General features: G+C 47.0%; 1 protein-coding gene across 4 annotated transcripts in view; it reads right to left on the bottom strand.

The window, feature by feature from the left end:
* Window positions 1-4312: 4312 nt before the first annotated feature.
* LOC148519921 (biogenesis of lysosome-related organelles complex 1 subunit 4-like) overlaps window positions 4313-16973 on the bottom strand; it is a 48646-nt gene continuing 35985 nt past the window's right edge. The window contains exons 6-8 of one of the 4 annotated variants that reach the window (XR_015878884.1): window positions 14517-14659; window positions 4744-4799; window positions 4313-4526 (exon numbers count right to left, since the gene is read on the bottom strand). The gene's annotated coding sequence lies outside the window, so the exon portion shown is untranslated. The remainder of the gene's footprint in view (window positions 4527-4743; window positions 4800-14516; window positions 14660-16973) is intronic. The other 3 variants (XR_015878885.1, XR_015878883.1, XM_088475881.1) reach the window with 3 other exon arrangements.

Here is a 16973-nt window from a genome sequence, read left to right as displayed (position 1 = left end):
AGATTTACAGTTCCTATGGGCCAACTGGGTAGATTTAGGTCCCCTGTCCAATGAGGAATGGCGCTTTGACCTGTATACTCCTCATATGGCTACAGCGTATGTCAGATTCCAGCACATACAGTTGTATATTCGTCAGAGTGCATTGGACACCGGTGCGTTCGGAGAAATTTAGGAAGTTTGTCTTCACTTCCTGTACTAAGTGTGGACTGTCTCATGCTGATGGCATTTGCTGTGGTCTTGCGCTATGGTTTCCACTTTCCCGTCCCATGTACTGGCTTGTGTGACTGATTCTGGGATAAGAATGTCTGTCTTCTCTGGGGACATTCATCTTCGGGTTGGGTCTTGCAGATATGTTGAATCCCTATTTTCAGAATTATGTTATTATACCTGTTTAACTAGCTAAAGTTTGTATTGCTAGTACTTGGATGGCTCTGCAGGCCCCAACTCTTTCCTCCTGGATTGGCCTGGAAAACTTCACCTTGTCCCATGAAAGGTTCATGTGCACCAAACATTGCCCTCTGAAATTTGATAGAATATGATCCCTTTGGCATTCTGCCAGATATGCGCTGGGTCTAGAATCTTCACATTAATAATTCTTATATTGTTGTACTGTGGATGTGACGGCCGGCATCCTGAACGAGGTAAGCCGGGAACAGTTAGGTTGTAGCCGGGTGGGGGAGGATTAGGGTTAGGCAACCCCCGGGGAGGGTAAGGCCAGAAGAAGGGGTGGTTAGGCAACCCCCAGGGAGGTTTAGGGGGAGGTTAGGGCTAGGCATCACCAAGGAAGGGTTAGGGTTAAGAGGGGGAGAGGGGAGGGTTAGGGTACTTATATGCCCCTGTCGGAATGTCCTCCTGTGAGGATTCCGGCGTCGGTATGAGAACCAGCGGCTATTCAGCCATCAGTATTTTATACTGATTCCATTTAATGTACTCCCACTTTAACTGCAGCAATTATTTGCTCCAAAAAATATAGCTTTCTATCATTTTTCCACACTTATATAACTATGCATATAACAGCCATTTGACACCTTTTAATAACCCAAAAAACTTTTATTAGGGCTATTAATACACTTCTATATTGATTTCCTATGTCAGGCTTTTTATGGGGTACATACTGATTTCCCCAAAATGTGCTGTACCTTTCGCTGGCTTTGCTATGCGCACGTATTGCACATATGCATTTTTGCGGCTTTTGCAATTGTATAGGGCGAAAAATGGGAACGCGCATTGCGAAAATACGCAAAAAGATCACACAAAAACTGGCGAATAGTGCGAAAACTTATCTAGTGATAAGTTTTTGACTTTCGCACCTAATTGAATTGGACCTAAAGGTGCGTACGCACTTGCCGATAGAGGAACGACAGTACGATTACAAAATTGCAATCGTAATGTCGTTCCTCATCTTGTAGGTGCCTACACTGAACAGTGCAGGCACCCTCCCTCTTCGCTGAACATGGTCAATCTGTCGTTGTTGGCAGATTGACCAGCATGTTCAGGTGATGAGTGATGTTGAAGACGACCAGCGGGAGCGCGCATTACTTTCGACATTTTAATGAACGATTTGTGAGCAAGTGACCGATAATGATGTCGTTATCGTTCAATCGCTCATTTCAATCGCCTAGTGGATACACACCTTTACTGGTAAATAAGCATTATGATCACCTACTATTATTCTAGAAATGTATAAAATCAAAATTATCATTAAAACGGTTTGGAATTAGTAAATTAAACAGAACCATGAATAGAGAGGCACTTTACATAAAAATATTAAACATTTTGGATGAGTTTTTTGGCCCTGATTTTTCTCTCCATATATTGGGGTCCTCAAAGAGGACCCAAACGGTATGCCACATATTAAGTAAAGCTATTCACAACCTTAGCCCTTTTGCAGGAACCGGTTAGCTAGAAATCAGTCCAGTGCAATTGCAGATCCAAAGCCGCAGGGTTGCCAGTTTCAACCGCTGGATTTAAGGTGCCAGTTATATTCAATACAAAATGTTTTGTATTGAATATAACTGCCTTTTTACATCTAGTGTCTGAAACCGCCCAAAACATGGTGGCATTGAAAGCGCTACATAGTATATTTAGCCCATGGTGTTAAAACAAATAACATGCCTAGGGGGTTTCTGGCATTCTCCAATGTGTCCATAGGACCCTGTTGTAACAGTACCTCTATCCCCTCCAGTAGTTTGCAAGACACTCTGAAATGCTAATTAGTGATAGCCCAGCTGGCTGCAGTCGCATTGCATGCAACCACTCTAGTTAAGTGGTTATCAATTTCTGCAATAGTTACTGGGAAAACATCAGAGTATTTTCAGACAATATAACAGTGGCCTTCATAAATAACCAGGGAGGTACCGGAAGCAGATCTATGATGGTGAAGGTAGCAAAACTCTTGGGCAGAAAGAAACCTAAAACTGCTTTCAGCATTCCATATCGCAGGCAAGGAGAATGCAGTGGCCAGTTCCCTGAGATGGGCATGTTTTTCAAGGGGAATGGTCTCTACTTCAGGAGTTCTTTCAGCTCCTGATAAAAAATATATGACCTTCCCTAATTGAATATTATGGCAACAAACTAGAATGTCCAAGTACCAACATTTTTCTCTCAACACAAAATTCCAGGGACAGAGACAGTGGACACATTGTCAATATCATGGAGGTTCCAACTGGCCTATGTCTTCCCTCCATTTCCTCTCAGAAGTGGTAGTGATTCTCCCATTTTAGCCAAGGCGCCCATTGTTCACAGTAGCTTGGGACATGCTTCAGGAGGAATCATGGCCTATACTACTTTACCCAAATGTGCAGCAACTACACATAAATGCATGGAAATGGAATAGGAAATGCTCAGAGATAAGAGAGAATCCGAGTCCTTTATCAATACAAGCATGAAAAATGAACATTTCTATAATGTAGTAGAGTTTGTAAGCATGGTGTGAATCTAAAATAAATTGGAGCTAGAACAACTATTCCACAAATACTTGACTTTGTACATTGAATGTGGATAAGGCAAGACCTTCACTGAGGCCATCCTGAACAAATAGCAGCACTAAATATTTTCGAGAAAGCTAAATAAGCATGAGAGAATTGATCCTTTTTTTTTTTTTTTTTTAATTGGTGAAGAGAATTTGCCCCAATATTAGGTCCTTTGTGGATGCCATGGGACTTCAACCTATTCATTTAATATGGTGCAATCAACCCTTTTTGAATATCTTATGGGATAAAGTGGTTCTAAGGGTATGTAGTTATAAGACCAGCGGACGCATTGCCGCCAGTCTCAATACCGACAGTGTAATCCCGGCAAGGGATCTAACATAAGTGTCAAAATCCCGACGCCTATGTTAATCCCGAGGCCGGAACTCCGACAGGACGCCGGACCGATCGACCAATGCTGGGGGTAACTGTCTACGTAGCAGAGGATGGGGGTTAGGTTTAGGGACCCCCTGGGGGGACTTAGGGTTAGGCTAGGGGAAGGGGGGGTTAAGCACCCCTAAAGGTGGGTTAGGGGGGGAGAGGGTTAGGAATAGTAAATTTACCTCCGCTGTCGGGATCTGCTCCATTGGGCTGCTGGCATCAGGATTTGAACTGCCGGGCTCACATCCGGCGGTCAAACATACTGATTCCATTCTAAGAACCAGTCCAACTTTCTTGCCAAAAGTGGTGTGGAGAGACGAGAATGTCGTTTCTTTTTAAGAACTGCACTCACTAGTTTTCCCTGAACAAACCTATTATCCCTAGGGTCCCCACTAATTGCACCACATAGTTTCCTATTTACAGTACTAAAACCTTACAAATTCCTGACAAGACTAGTGTGTGTGTTGATTCTCAAATTAGAAAAACAATTACTATGTGTCAATATACATATTTAAGATACCAACAAATATATGAAGAAAAAATAGGAAATCCTTCATCAAATAATCTTATGTTGGTGGTGCTCCCAAGAGTCAGAGTGATAATGGTATATCAAAGAAGGAGAAACAGTAGTTTTCAGGACTCTATGACCTGCAAACTGTCTTTGTTCTAGGGAATAGGATTGCCACCTAGCTGCAGCTTGTGGGTAGGTGAGCAAGCCTCCCGACTGCTGCTGGTGAAGGTAGAGTGAGCTTGATGTGCACACACAATTCACGTGCACAGCCATGTGCATCATAAGAGCAGACAGGCACGTCCATGGAGATCACATGCACGCGTGATGAACTGCATGCTAGAGCCAGTCCCCTGCAGATCTTACAGAAGTTTACAGATGGTAATCCTGAGAAGAACGTGAGAGAGGAGGTGTAACTGTAGTAGCATACCAAGAAGTACTGGAGACTAATGGATGCAGTGAAGAGTATTTAATCGTAGTATTGGTAAACCCAGTCAACAAGGGATTGAGGAACAACTGATAAGTGGAAGGAATGGTCCAATCATGAGAACACCTTAGAACCAGTAAAATGTAAGGTGAACTTCAGGCAAACTGAAGAATATAGGACTGGAGTCATTTCTGTTATATAGGTGGTTACACCTGCTGTTTCTTATGACCCTTTGGAGCACCTGCAACCAGAGAAGAGAGATTAGCAATAATTGAAATGAAGAAAGAAACCAACACACCTAGCAAGGTATAGGGTGAGTAAGGTGGGTGCTGTTGGTAGCTGGCAGTCCTATTCCTTAGAACAAAGACAGTTTGCAGGTTATCAATTCTTGCAAACTGCTGTTTGTTTGTCAGAAGGCTTGCCGTCTAGCAACAGATGGTTGGTAGACTACCACATACCTTGTGATTGTTCTAAGAAACTCCATCCTTTGGGGAACTGAATGTCTCCAATAGTGCTTAAAAAAAGGTACAAGTGAAGAACCAATGAGCGGCCAGCATAATGTTCATATAATAAATCATCCATTAATTATTAGACTAATTAGAATATCAACCCGATAACCACCTTAAATTCCAACAAGCAACTCTGGATTGCTTCAAAATACAATACTACAAATGATAAATCTATTACCAAAAAGAGAGCGCATATATGAAAATATTAACAATTTAATAGTTTACTCACAGAAAATATTAAAAATAAGAATTAATAAACTGCCTCATATATAGATTGACAAAACTCAGGGCACACCAACGCAGTCCCGTGAACCTATAAATAATATTCCTCATCACATTTGATAAGGACTATTATTTACAGGTTCAAAGGACTGCCATGGGCCCCAGGTTCACCCCGAGTTTTGGCAATCTATATATTGGGCTGTTTGAGGAAGAATACATTTGGGGTGGCCCCTTCATGGTGAACCTGTTGCTTTATAGCAGAAACATCGATGATGTTTTTCATCTGAGAAAGGGATTTTGATTAGTTTTTTTCCCTTTGTTTCTCAACTTGATACTAATTTATATGGGTTACGGTTCACTAGCACTGTTCACAATATGGAAATAACCTTCCTGGATATTGCACTACAGATTAAGGGTCAAGAGATTATTACCACTATCCCTAAAAAGGAGGTGGATTGTAATGGGTTCTTGAATTACTTGAGTTTCCACCATTGCCCTTGGTTAGATAATATCCCCAAAAGTCAACTAAGAGTAACATGAAATTGTACTGAAGACTCTCAATTCCTAGTACAAGCCAATCAGTTAATTGCAGCATTCAGGGAACAAGGATATCCGGATACCTTATTACAAGCAGCTTTTGATTAAACTTCAGGGAAGGATAGGGACTCCTTGTTCATTCCAAGTAAGAAATCTACAGTCTCAAATGATGAGGTTGAAAAGATAGGCCCTAGATTTATTTCCAAATATAATTCTCATTCAAGAGAAGTGAAACAAATGGTTAAGAAGAATTTTGAAACTAGATAAAACTATGTCTGTGTGTCTTGAGGAGGAACCGTAGAAAGTCTTTAAAAAGGCTTGTAGAATGAGGAGTCATCTACCACCAAGCAACTTTAGATTGTATTTAAAATAAAGTACTTAATACTCTCATGACACATGTTGGCTTAATAACAGAGCATATTAGTAATACCTTCAACTCTAAATCATTGGGCAAATATTTTGGTATTTATACATATATCAACTATTAAAACCACACTTTTGTAGTTTATCTCATCACCTGGATGTGTGGGGCTTAATATGTAGGAAAGACTACATGTACAATATTTGTCTAATTTAGATCTCATTTCCTTGAGCTTTGAGTTGTATGCTACTAATCCATTACACTATTAGGACCCCTATTATAAATGGGTGATGTTTATATTGTTCATATTTACTAATGATAAATGACATCTAGACTTTTCATCTTTATTGGTATTTGTATTTATGTGAATTTAATTGGGTTCAATAAGTTTGGTGTTGTATAATACGAATAAAAAATATTAAAAACAACTTTTTTTCAGTCGAAAAATTATTTATGTAGTTGGACCTGATCTCATGACCTTCTACTAATGCTTATGCTGCATTAACTAGGCAAATGCAGTCCTATTAGATCAATATGAAACTACTGTTCTTGTATTTATTTTATGTCTTTCTATTTTTTTTAAATAACATTCCGTCAGTGAAGCCATTTTTAACTTTTTCCTTTTTATTATTTTTTACTTTTTGATATTTTTGGTCTGTGCTATTAGAGTTAAATATAGATATTGTAAGATTCTTCTTACAAAGAACACATTTGACAGCAGTTGACTGTGTCAGATGGCTTTTTACTGATGCAAACTGTTATGTCAGCACATTTACATCCAGCATTTGTCTTCCGGACACTAAGGGGCACATCCAATTGGGTGTGAGGTTTAGCGAGGTAAAAACCTTTTGCCATTCACGCCCAATTTTGGTTTACTGTGCGTATGCGCGCTCCCGATACTCGCGATATCCAATAATAAAAAAAAAAAAATTATTGCAAGGTTTTCAGAGCTGAAAACCCTGTGGTGCGTAAATATATATACTTGCGTGCCCGGGGGTCTCTGCAGCTCCCGGTGGCCTCCCTTCCATCTTGTCACTGGGGAGGGGACTGCTGGGAATCACAGGGGAAGCTGAGAGGCTCCGGGGGTGCTGGGAAGGGCTACTGGGAGATGTAGGTCTCCCAGTGCCCCTTACGGGGGGAGGTGGGGTTATACACTCACACGGGGGGGAGTCACACTGGTGGTCACTCACACACTTACAAACACATACTAATATACTCACCCTGCTGCAGAAGAGCCAGCTCCCGATGCTTGATGCAGAAGACACCACTTCAAAAGGTGAGTAATTAAGGACTAATTAAGCTAATTGGAAACTTCCGCCGGGGTCCCAGAGCAAGTCCTGCTGATTTTTCCTAAATTTATTTTAGGAAAAAGCAGACTTGCTCTGGAAGTGCGAGAAAAAGATGCAGTGATTTCTATAGAAACTTCACATCCCATTTTCTGTCCCCCAATTGAATAGCAAAACCCAGCGGCTGCACGAAAAACCCAGCGCTGCAGGGTTTTTTAATTTTCACACCGGCAATTGGATATGCCTCTAAGCCGCAGGTTCTCAAACTCGGTCCTCAGGACCCTAAACAGTGAATGTGGTCCAGGTCTCCTCACAGAATTACAAGTGAAATAATTAGCTCCATCTGTGGATTTTTTAAAATGTGTCTGTGAGTAATGACTACACCTGTTCACCTGCTGGGTGACCTGGAAAATGTGACCTTTGTGGGGTCCTGAGGTTAGAGTTTGAGAACCACTGCTCTAAGCTAACATTAGCAGCTCACTATCACCTGGCCGACTAGTTCAGCATCAGAAGCATCTTCTCCCTGAATCCCAGAACCCTTTTTGCTTCACACACACACAGACCAATCAGACCCATATGATGCAGCTGTGCTTTAAGGTATCCAGCTTCTTTGTTCCAGGATTGAGTCATGTTCTTTATAGCAGAACATAGCAAAGAGAGCCCTCTTTGCCACAATATACATATGCATTTATTTTCCCCGATGAGCACCTTATTTTATGATTATTCTAAATGTGTTACATGTGCACATGTGTTTATACTTTGTTAATTGCAAGTTGTTTGCTATTGGTTACCTCAATTTTAGAAGGTGATACCTGACTACGTTAGACACTACCGATACCATCTGAGAAAACTGCTCTGTGCTGTGAGCAGTGAAACCCTTTATGGCTCGCGGGTTCCTCTAAATGCAGTCCGATGCCCCCAGTTCTGGGGGACAGACCGGAGGTGCTAGCTGTGGCGGCGGGCTCCCCCTCCTTGGAGGCATACCCCGTGAGACGACTAGACCACCAGGGTAAAATACGCGGCAAGCGGGAAGGCGGCAACCCTGGGGTTAATTGCTAGCCAGGGGAGGAAGCCTTCCCTGTTTAGTGGCTCCTCCCCTCAGCTCAGCGCGCCTTTCAGCACGCAGTCTGGCGTCCCTGAGCTGCAGATTTCTCGGCCACTTCTCCTCTGAGGTCTCTGGCGGCCATTTTCTCTAGGTGGCAGCGCTGATCTCTCAGGGAGCATGCGGACCAGTCCTCTCCCCCGCTAAAGGACAGTGTACACAGCGCTATAGCCCTCCCAGACACTGAATCTGGGCAGTTGAGTGTAGTGAAAGGTGCAGTGAGTATTATCTTCCTGCATGGTATGTGACTTTTTGCTAGTGCTGCCTGTCTGTGCTTATTCCAATTCTCTGTCAGCTTATACCTATCCCTTTCCTTCTCCTATAAGGCCCTACAGGTGTGTGGGGGGGGGAAGGGCGTTTTTCTATAAACCTTACCTATATAAATCAAAGTATTGGTGTGGTCAGTCACATACAGTTGTGTGCGACACAGTGCCATATTGTGGGCTGTTGTTTAGCACACAGGTGAGTGCGCCGGTGTGGCACTATTCTCTATTGCTAGATATATATATATATATATATCTATTTCTACAATATATTTTGTCATGTCTGAGGAGGAGATTGAGCACTCCGTGGCTCCAGTGTTGGTCTCCTGCAGACGCTGTTCTATGGGAGTGGATAGGGAGGATTTATCACAGGATGGCCTGTGCGGACAGTGCCAGTTGGTACCTGGCCCCTCAAAACCCCCTATGTCGCAGGAACCACAATGGGTGATGTTTTCTCAAGTGCTGATGTCTATTGCGGACAGTGTCGGTCCTGACTGCTATCCCTACCAGGGCATTGCCCCAGCCTACCATCCCCCATTCCCCGGGTGTCCCGCAATTATTGCAGAGTCCCCCTGGCTCTCAGCCTGTTGGTCATTATGCGGGGATACCTATGTATATACAGTCTACCCCTGTGATGCAGCAGTCTGTGGTGCCTTTTCAGGCCCCTGGGGCGGCTCCCCCTCCATGGGTGGATGCGCTCTCCAACTCGGTCCAGAGTTTGGCGGCCACGTCTTCGGCTTTTCAGTCGATGCTGCAGAGTGACATCCCGTCAAGGAAGTCTAAACGCACTATAATGGCACAAGCCACGCATTTCACGGACACCGATGTGTCCTGAGATGATGGGGAGGTGCATGACGACACCGACTCAGACGTCTCAGTCCAGGAGGTGGATGCTAAGTCCTCCATCAATGTGCGAGCTCTGATTAGGGCGGTGCGAGCCATTCTTCAAATAGGATGAGGCACCAGCCCCTAAGTCTAAGTACCCTAGTTTTAAAAAGGCTAAGGTGACTTCTGCAGTGTTTCCCCTGTCTGATCAATTGACGGATCATATGGCGGTGGCTTGGCAGGCACCCAGTAAGAGATTCCAGCCACAGAAGTCGTTGCCGTCTAATTATCCATTTCCTGAGGCGCATTGTAAAAAATGGGAAACCCCACCGGCGGTGGATTCCCATGTCACTCGCTTAATCAGGAGCACTACGCTGCCATTACAGTCTATATCCTCGCTGAAGGATCCCACGACAGGAAGGTTGAGACTTGCCTAAAGTCCATTTACTCTCTCTCAGGGGCAGTAGCCCGGCCGTCCATGGCCATCTCCTGGGTGGCAAAGGCCATTGAGGGTTTAGCCAATGCATTAGAGGATACCTTTCCAGACGATGCTCCGGATGTCCAGAGAGCATTGTTAGGACAGATGAGAGATGCTGCTTCCTACATTGGAGAAGCATCTTTAGATGCTAGTCTGCTGACTTCTAGGGTTTTGGCGGCAGCAGTGTCTGCTCGCCGATCCTTGTGGTTGAGGTCTTGGAGAGCAGACGCTGATTCATAGAAAGGCCTGGAGGCCTTACCCTTTAATGAAGAATTACTATTTGGTCCGGACTTGGACAAGATAGTAGATACCCTGGATAAATCCAAATCAGCCTTCCTCCCTTCGTATTCAGCACCTGCTAAGATGTGGGGCTTCGCTTTTCAGTCCTTTCCGATTCAGGGCAAGGCCAAAGGTCAGTCCTTCCAGAGGCAGTCGGCGGCCGAGACCGCCTCAGCCCAAGAAGCAGGCCTGGAGTGCCAGGCACCCTTCTTCCAAGCAGGAAGATAAACCTTCTGCCTGATGGGATGGGCCTCCCTCTGGGGGACCCCAGAGTGGGAGGCCACCTTCTTCAGTTTGACCAGTGCTGGCACAATACCACCACAGATGCCTGGGTTCGAGAAGTGGTCTCCCAGGGGTACGCCCTGTCTTTTCGGCACAGACCGCCCCACCAGTTTTTCTGCACGAGTCCTTCTCAGGACAAAACCAAGGCTTTGCAGATTCAGGAAGCTATAGAGTCCTTGCTGAAAGCAGGGGTCATTGTTCCCATTCCTCAATCACAACGAGGGATGGGGGTACTACTCTACTCTGTTTCTGGTGCAGAAACCCAATGGTTCTCATCGCCCTATCCTCAATTTGAAGTCTCTGAACAAATTCCTCAGAGTTCCCAAATTCAGGATGGAAACGTTACGTTCCATCATTCCGGTGATAGAACCTGGGGATTACATGGTCTTCCTGGATATCCAGGACGCCTACCTCCATGTTCCGATAGCACCTTCGCACCTGCGGTATCTGAGGTTCGCTATCCTGCAGCATCATTATCAGTTTCGGGCGCTACCCTTTGGCCTCTCCACGGCACCAAGGGCATTCACCGCAGAGATGGCGATCATGGCCGCACATCTTCGGAGCCAGAATGTACGGCTGCTGCCTTATCTAGACAACCTCCTTTTGCTAGCGCACTCTCCGGAGGTACTGCTTCAACATCTCCACCTGACGATCGCTTGTCTGCAAGCGCACGGGTGGTTGATAAATTTTAGAAAGTCCCTCCCTGATTCCATCACAGCGGATGGTTCATTTGGGAGCCCTACTAGATTCTCGTCAACAAAGGATCTTCCTGACTCCGGAAAAGGTCTCCTCCCTACAGCTGCGGATACACAGTTGCCTGAGCATTTGCCACCTGTCGGTCCATTCGGCAATGAGAGGGGTCCATGGTGTCGGCATTCGACCTGGTGGAATTTGCCCAGTTCCATTCATGGCCCCTGCAGGGGCTGATTCTATCAGAATGGAACGGGTTACCTCACCGGATCCGCTCTCAGATGCTGGTGTGTTATGAGTGTCTTAAAGAATGGAAAAGTGTCTCACCAGAAAAGGCAGGAAAACTTGGCTTGTAGAGAAGCCTGCCAGGAGGGCAGGATAACTTGGCTAGATAAGTTGCCTGCCAGCAGAGCAGGGTAACTTGGCTAGATAAGTTGCCTGCCAGGAGGGCAGGATAACTTGGCTAGATAAGTTGCCTGCCAGAAGGGCAGGATAACTTGGCTAGATGAGTTGCCTGTCAGGAGTGCAGGATACAACAGGTTGAAAATAGTACATGTGTAAATGTACAGTTTGATTACACACAGTAGGGCTTAGAAAGCTGTAGCTGCTGATTACACAGAGGAAGCATGGACCCAAAGGCTTGAGCCTGCATACACTGAGCACAGCATGTGGATGGTGAAAATAGACAGCAAGCTAACGGCAATCAGAGCAGAGTGGAACAACAGTCTGAATAACTGAGCTACCTGCTGAAGCCTGGAAGGCAGTGTGGAGGGAGATGGAGAGTGGTAAACAGAAGCAGAGGCTGAAGTGTAGACAATCACGGAGGATAGCTGGAACAACCAGACCGAACTGTAGGAGAAAACTCTATAACCGGCGAAGAGGAATGAATCTGGAAGCTACAAATAGGAGGGGCAGCCAATCAGCAGCATATGGGAGTATGAGTCACTCTCTGCAGCATCTCCGGTGCTTGGTAATCAGCGTAACCGGATTCTGAATATTGTGAGTCAGTGTAGATCCTGAGCCGGTGGGAAACAAGCCGCTGCCACAGCTTGTGACATGGTGTTGTCCCCAGAGGTTCGGCAGTCTCTAGCTTGGTGGCTTCAGACAGCTCATCTGGTTGAGGGGCGCCCCTTTGGATCCCGGACTGGGTCCTGCTCACAACAGATGCCAGTCTCTGGGGTTGGAGGGCAGTGACAGGCTTGTTGTTACTTCAGGAACGTTGGACTGTGGAAGAAGCTCTTCTCCCCATCAACATCCTGGAACTGCGGGTGGTGTACAGGGCCCCGCAGTTGTCCGGCACCGCTCTTCAAGGAAGGACGGTTCAAGTTCAGTCCGACAATGCCACGACGGTGGCGTACATCAACCACCAGGGAGGAACTCTCAGTTGGCCTGCGATGTCGGCGGTCTCTCGCATCCTTGCTTGGGCGGAGTGCCACATTCCAGCAATCTCAGCGTTCTTCATCCCCGGAGTCCTCAATTGGGAGGCAGACTTCCTCAGCCGTCGCGACATGCATCCTGGAGAATGGTCGCTTCACCCAGAGGTGTTTCAGCTACTCATGGACAGATGGGGACTGCCGGAGCTGGACTTGATGGCCTCCCATCACAATCAGAAGTTGCCCGTTTAAGGGCCAAGGACAAGAGATGCAGGCGCGTGTCTGGTAGACGCGCTGTCAGTGAAATGGATGTTTCACCTGGCATATCTGTTTCCTCCGATATCCCTGCTACCTTGGGTCCTGCGGAAATTCAAGCAGGACGGCGGCACGTTCGTGCTGGTGGCTCCAGCGTGGCCCAGACGTCCTTGGTACTCCGATCTGAGGAGCCTCTCCATCGATGCTCCGTACCTTCTTCCTCAGCGTCCTATTGTCTCAAGGGCCCTGCCTTTACCCGGACCTGGGTCGGCTGTCTTTGGTGGAGTGGCTCTTGAGACAGCCGTCTTAAGGTCTTGGGGTTTCTCGGGTTCGGTTATTAGTACCATGCTCAGGGCATGCAAGCCTACTTCCGTACGGATTTACCACAGGGTGTGGCGCACTTACTTTCAGTGGTGTGAGTCCAGAAACTATGATCCTCAGGTGTTCGGAGTCTCTAGGATCTTAGAATTTCTTCAATCAGGTTTGGACCTAGGCTTACGCCTTGCCTCCCTGAAGGTGCATGTGTCCGCGCTGTCAGTGTGGTTCCAACGAAGGATTGCTACACTGCCAGATGTTCACACTTTTTTCCAAGGTGTTCTCCGAATCCAGCCTCCCTTCGTGCCTCCTGTGGCTCCTTGGGACTTGGCGGTGGTTCTTCGGGTCTTGCAGGATCCTCCTTTTGAGCCTCGAGTCGGTGGAACTCAAGTGGTTAACGTTTAAGACCGTTTTTCTCCTGGCAATTGCTTCTGCCAGGAGGGTGTCAGAATTGGGGGTGATTTCCTGTCGTCCCCCTTTTCTGATTTTTCACCAGGACAGAGCGGTGCGTCGCACTCATCCTGAGTTTTTGCCAAAAGTGGTTTCGAAGTTCCACATCAAGCAGGAACTTGTTGTGCCAGCTTTTCAGTCACCTAATATCTCAGCTGGTGAGGCTTCCTTGGATGTAGTACGTGCTCTCAGAATTTATGTGGGCTGGACTGCTTCTGTTAGGAAGTCTGATTCCTTGTTTGTCCTCTTTGGTTTTCACAGGAGGGGTTGGCCTGCCAACAAACAAATGTTAGCCCATTGGCTTTGTTCTGTTATTTGTGAGGCTTATGCACAGGAGGGTTTACCTGTGCCAGCCTCTGTTAAGGCTCATTCCACTCGTTCTGTGGGTCCCTCTTGGGCTGTTAGACATGGCGCCTCTGCTGTTCAGCTATGTAAGGCGGCCACCTGGTCTTCTATTCAGACGTTTTTGAGATTCTATGTGTTTGACACCTTTGCCTCTCAGGATGCATCCTTCGAGCGCCGGGTTCTCCTTTCCGCACAGGAGCGTCCCCGCCCTTAGTTGAACTGCTTTGGGACATCCCCAAGGTCAACCCCCTGTGGATCCCCTATAGACCCTGAAGTAGAAAACAAGAGATATGGTAAGAACTTACCTTTATCTCTTTCTACGAAGTCCATAGGGTCCACAGGGCACCCGCCCTGACTCACCTGGATTCATATGGGCTGTGTGGCTGGTCACCGGTTTTCCGTCTCCCATTTCTGTGAGTATGGTTTCTTGTGTGTTCCAGTCTTCCTTCTCTCTGTTTAGTCTCCTCCTCCGGCTGTGGCTGCTTACCAACTGAGGGCCTGTGGCTCGGGGGCGGGAGGATGGACCCAAGTGCATCCTGGGAGCAGCTAAAGCTTTAACTACGTAGTGCCCGTGGATCCAGATCCAGCTATACCCCAAGGTCAACCCTGTGGACCCTATGGACTTCGTAGAAACAGAGATAACAAAGGTAAGTTCTTACCATAATCTCTTGTTTTTTGTGTGTCCCCTGAGTATAATGTGGAAACTGATGGGGTCCGAGTCATCCAGGGGTCTAAAATGTCTGTCAGAGAAACTTCAGCTCCTCTTGCTGCGAAAGGCAAGGCTAGCAGGGATGCCAGTTTCCTGGAGAAACAGGAAATATCGGAAAATGAAGACATATTAGCCAAAAAAAACAAGAAAGGGTCCCAGTTGTCCAGTTTATGGACATGATGGCCTACATAAGAAAATGCCTTTAAGCAAACAAAAGTACAGCTTATTCTCAGAAGGTCTGGGAACGAGTGTAAGGGCAGAGCCATACAAACATTTGGTGGCAAAACCCATCCCTGCATCATATCTGCTAACAAGAAAACCAATTGCCGAGTTGATGGCGGAGGATGGGCATAGAGATCAGGTGTGTGATGTGTCAGGAAAAAAAAAATTGTTGATTGGATTTCATCCAGATCTCATTCTGGGCCTTGTTGATGCATTTATTAGAGTGGTAGAAGTGGCCGGTAGATTTCAGTCAGTTAACAACCAAGCAATGTCACCATCAACAAACATTGGGGGGAATTCAATTCAGAGCAATGTTGAATAGCTGCGGGAGGGAGCTCCTGCAGCTATTCAATACACCATGCTGTTTGGGCAAAGGATTTCTTCTCGCACCCCCAAAAGTGGCGGGCGCGCAGCTGTTTTACTGCTTAGCGCGGTGCTAACAGCCGCGCGCCCGGCACTTTAGTCAGAGAATGCCAGTTCAGCACCTTGTTCTGATTGCCTGGGAGATCTGCACAAACATGCAGACTGCAACACTTCCAGTGTGTGCATTTGAACTATGCTATTACCTCCAAGTTGATTACCCACCTGAAAGTCTCCTTCTGTCTGTGAACTGGGAAAGTCCTGATTGGAATGGCAGGTGTAGCCCAAACAGTGGCGCTGGCTTGAACTACAGAGATTGTAGATACAATTGCTCTCTGTGCATGCTGTTCCCTTTACACGTCCACAGCATGATGCACACTAGAATTCCCTCCTAGACTGTGTATGGGTGCAGCCATGTTGGATCCAGTCACCAGACTTCCTCCACCACTCAGAGAACTGCTACCAGACCACCTGCTGCATCAGCCAGTCCCTGCCTGACCATGGGTATAGTATCCTGCATTGAAAGCATTCAGGGCCTGAACAATGATTTACTACCTGCAGTGTAACAGGTTATGCTGTTGTAATCCCTCAGGGTACAAGTTGATATTCTAGGCTCCTGCCAGTCCCAGTCCGATTCTGCCAGTATTCCTGCCGGTCCCAGTCCGGTCCTGCCAGTATCCCTGCCGGTCCCAGTCCGGCTCTGCAAGTTATTCCTGCCTTTCCCGGTTCTACAAGTTCTCCTGCCGTTCCCAGTCCAGCTCTGCAAGTTCACCTGCCGGTCCCAGTTCAGCTCTGCAAGTTCTCCTACCGGTTCAGTTCAGTCTGACCACTGACACTACCATCGCTTACAGAAGTTACATTACCCAGCTGCTCCTACCGGTTCCATTCCGGTCCTGCTGGATGCATTCTCCCAGGGTACAAGTTGCCATTCTAGGCTCCTGCCGGTCCCAGTCCTGCTCTGCCAGTATTCCTGCCAGTCCCAGTCCGGTCCTGCCAGTATTCCTGCCGGTCCCAGTCCGGTTCTGCAAGTTATTCCTGCCTGTCCCGGTTCTACAAGTTCTCCTGCCGTTCCTAGTCCAGCTCTGCAAGTTCACCTGCCGGTCCCAGTTCGGCTCTGCAAGTTCTCCTAACGGTCCAGTCCAGTCTGACCACTGACACTACCATCGCTTACAGAAGTTACATTACCCAGCTGCTCCTACCGGTTCCATTCTGGTCCTGCTGGATGCATTCTCCCAGGGTACAAGTTGCCATTCTAGGCTCCTGCCGGTCCCAGTCCTGCTCTGCCAGTATTCCTGCCAGTCCCAGTCCGGTCCTGCCAGTATTCCTGCCGGTCCCAGTCCGGTTCTGCAAGTTATTCCTGCCTGTCCCGGTTCTACAAGTTCTCCTGCCGTTCCTAGTCCAGCTCTGCAAGTTCACCTGCCGGTCCCAGTTCGGCTCTGCAAGTTCTCCTAACGGTCCAGTCCAGTCTGACCACTGACACTACCATCGCTTACAGAAGTTACATTACCCAGTTGCTCCTACCGGTTCCATTCCGGTCCTGCTGGATGCATTCTCCCAGGGTACAAGTTGCTATTCTAGGCTCCTGCCAGTCCCAGTCCAGCTCTGCCAGTATTCCTGCCGGTCCCAGTCCGGTTCTGCAAGTATTCCTGCCGGTCCCAGAATGGTCCTGCCAGTATTCCTGCTGGTCCCAGTCCGGCTCTGCAAGTTCTCCTGCCTGTCCCAGTCCGGCTCTGCCAGTATTTCCTGCTGGTCCCAGTTCGGTTCTGCAAATATTCCTGCCGGTCCTAGTTCGGTTCTGCAAGTATACCTTCTGGTCCCAGTCCGG

This window comes from Taudactylus pleione, unplaced genomic scaffold, assembly GCF_031769625.1.
Source record: "Taudactylus pleione unplaced genomic scaffold, aTauple2 ptg000179l, whole genome shotgun sequence".
NCBI lineage: Eukaryota > Metazoa > Chordata > Amphibia > Anura > Myobatrachidae > Taudactylus > Taudactylus pleione.
Note: the sequence above shows the minus strand (reverse complement) of the source record. Positions and strands in the feature narration are given on the sequence as shown.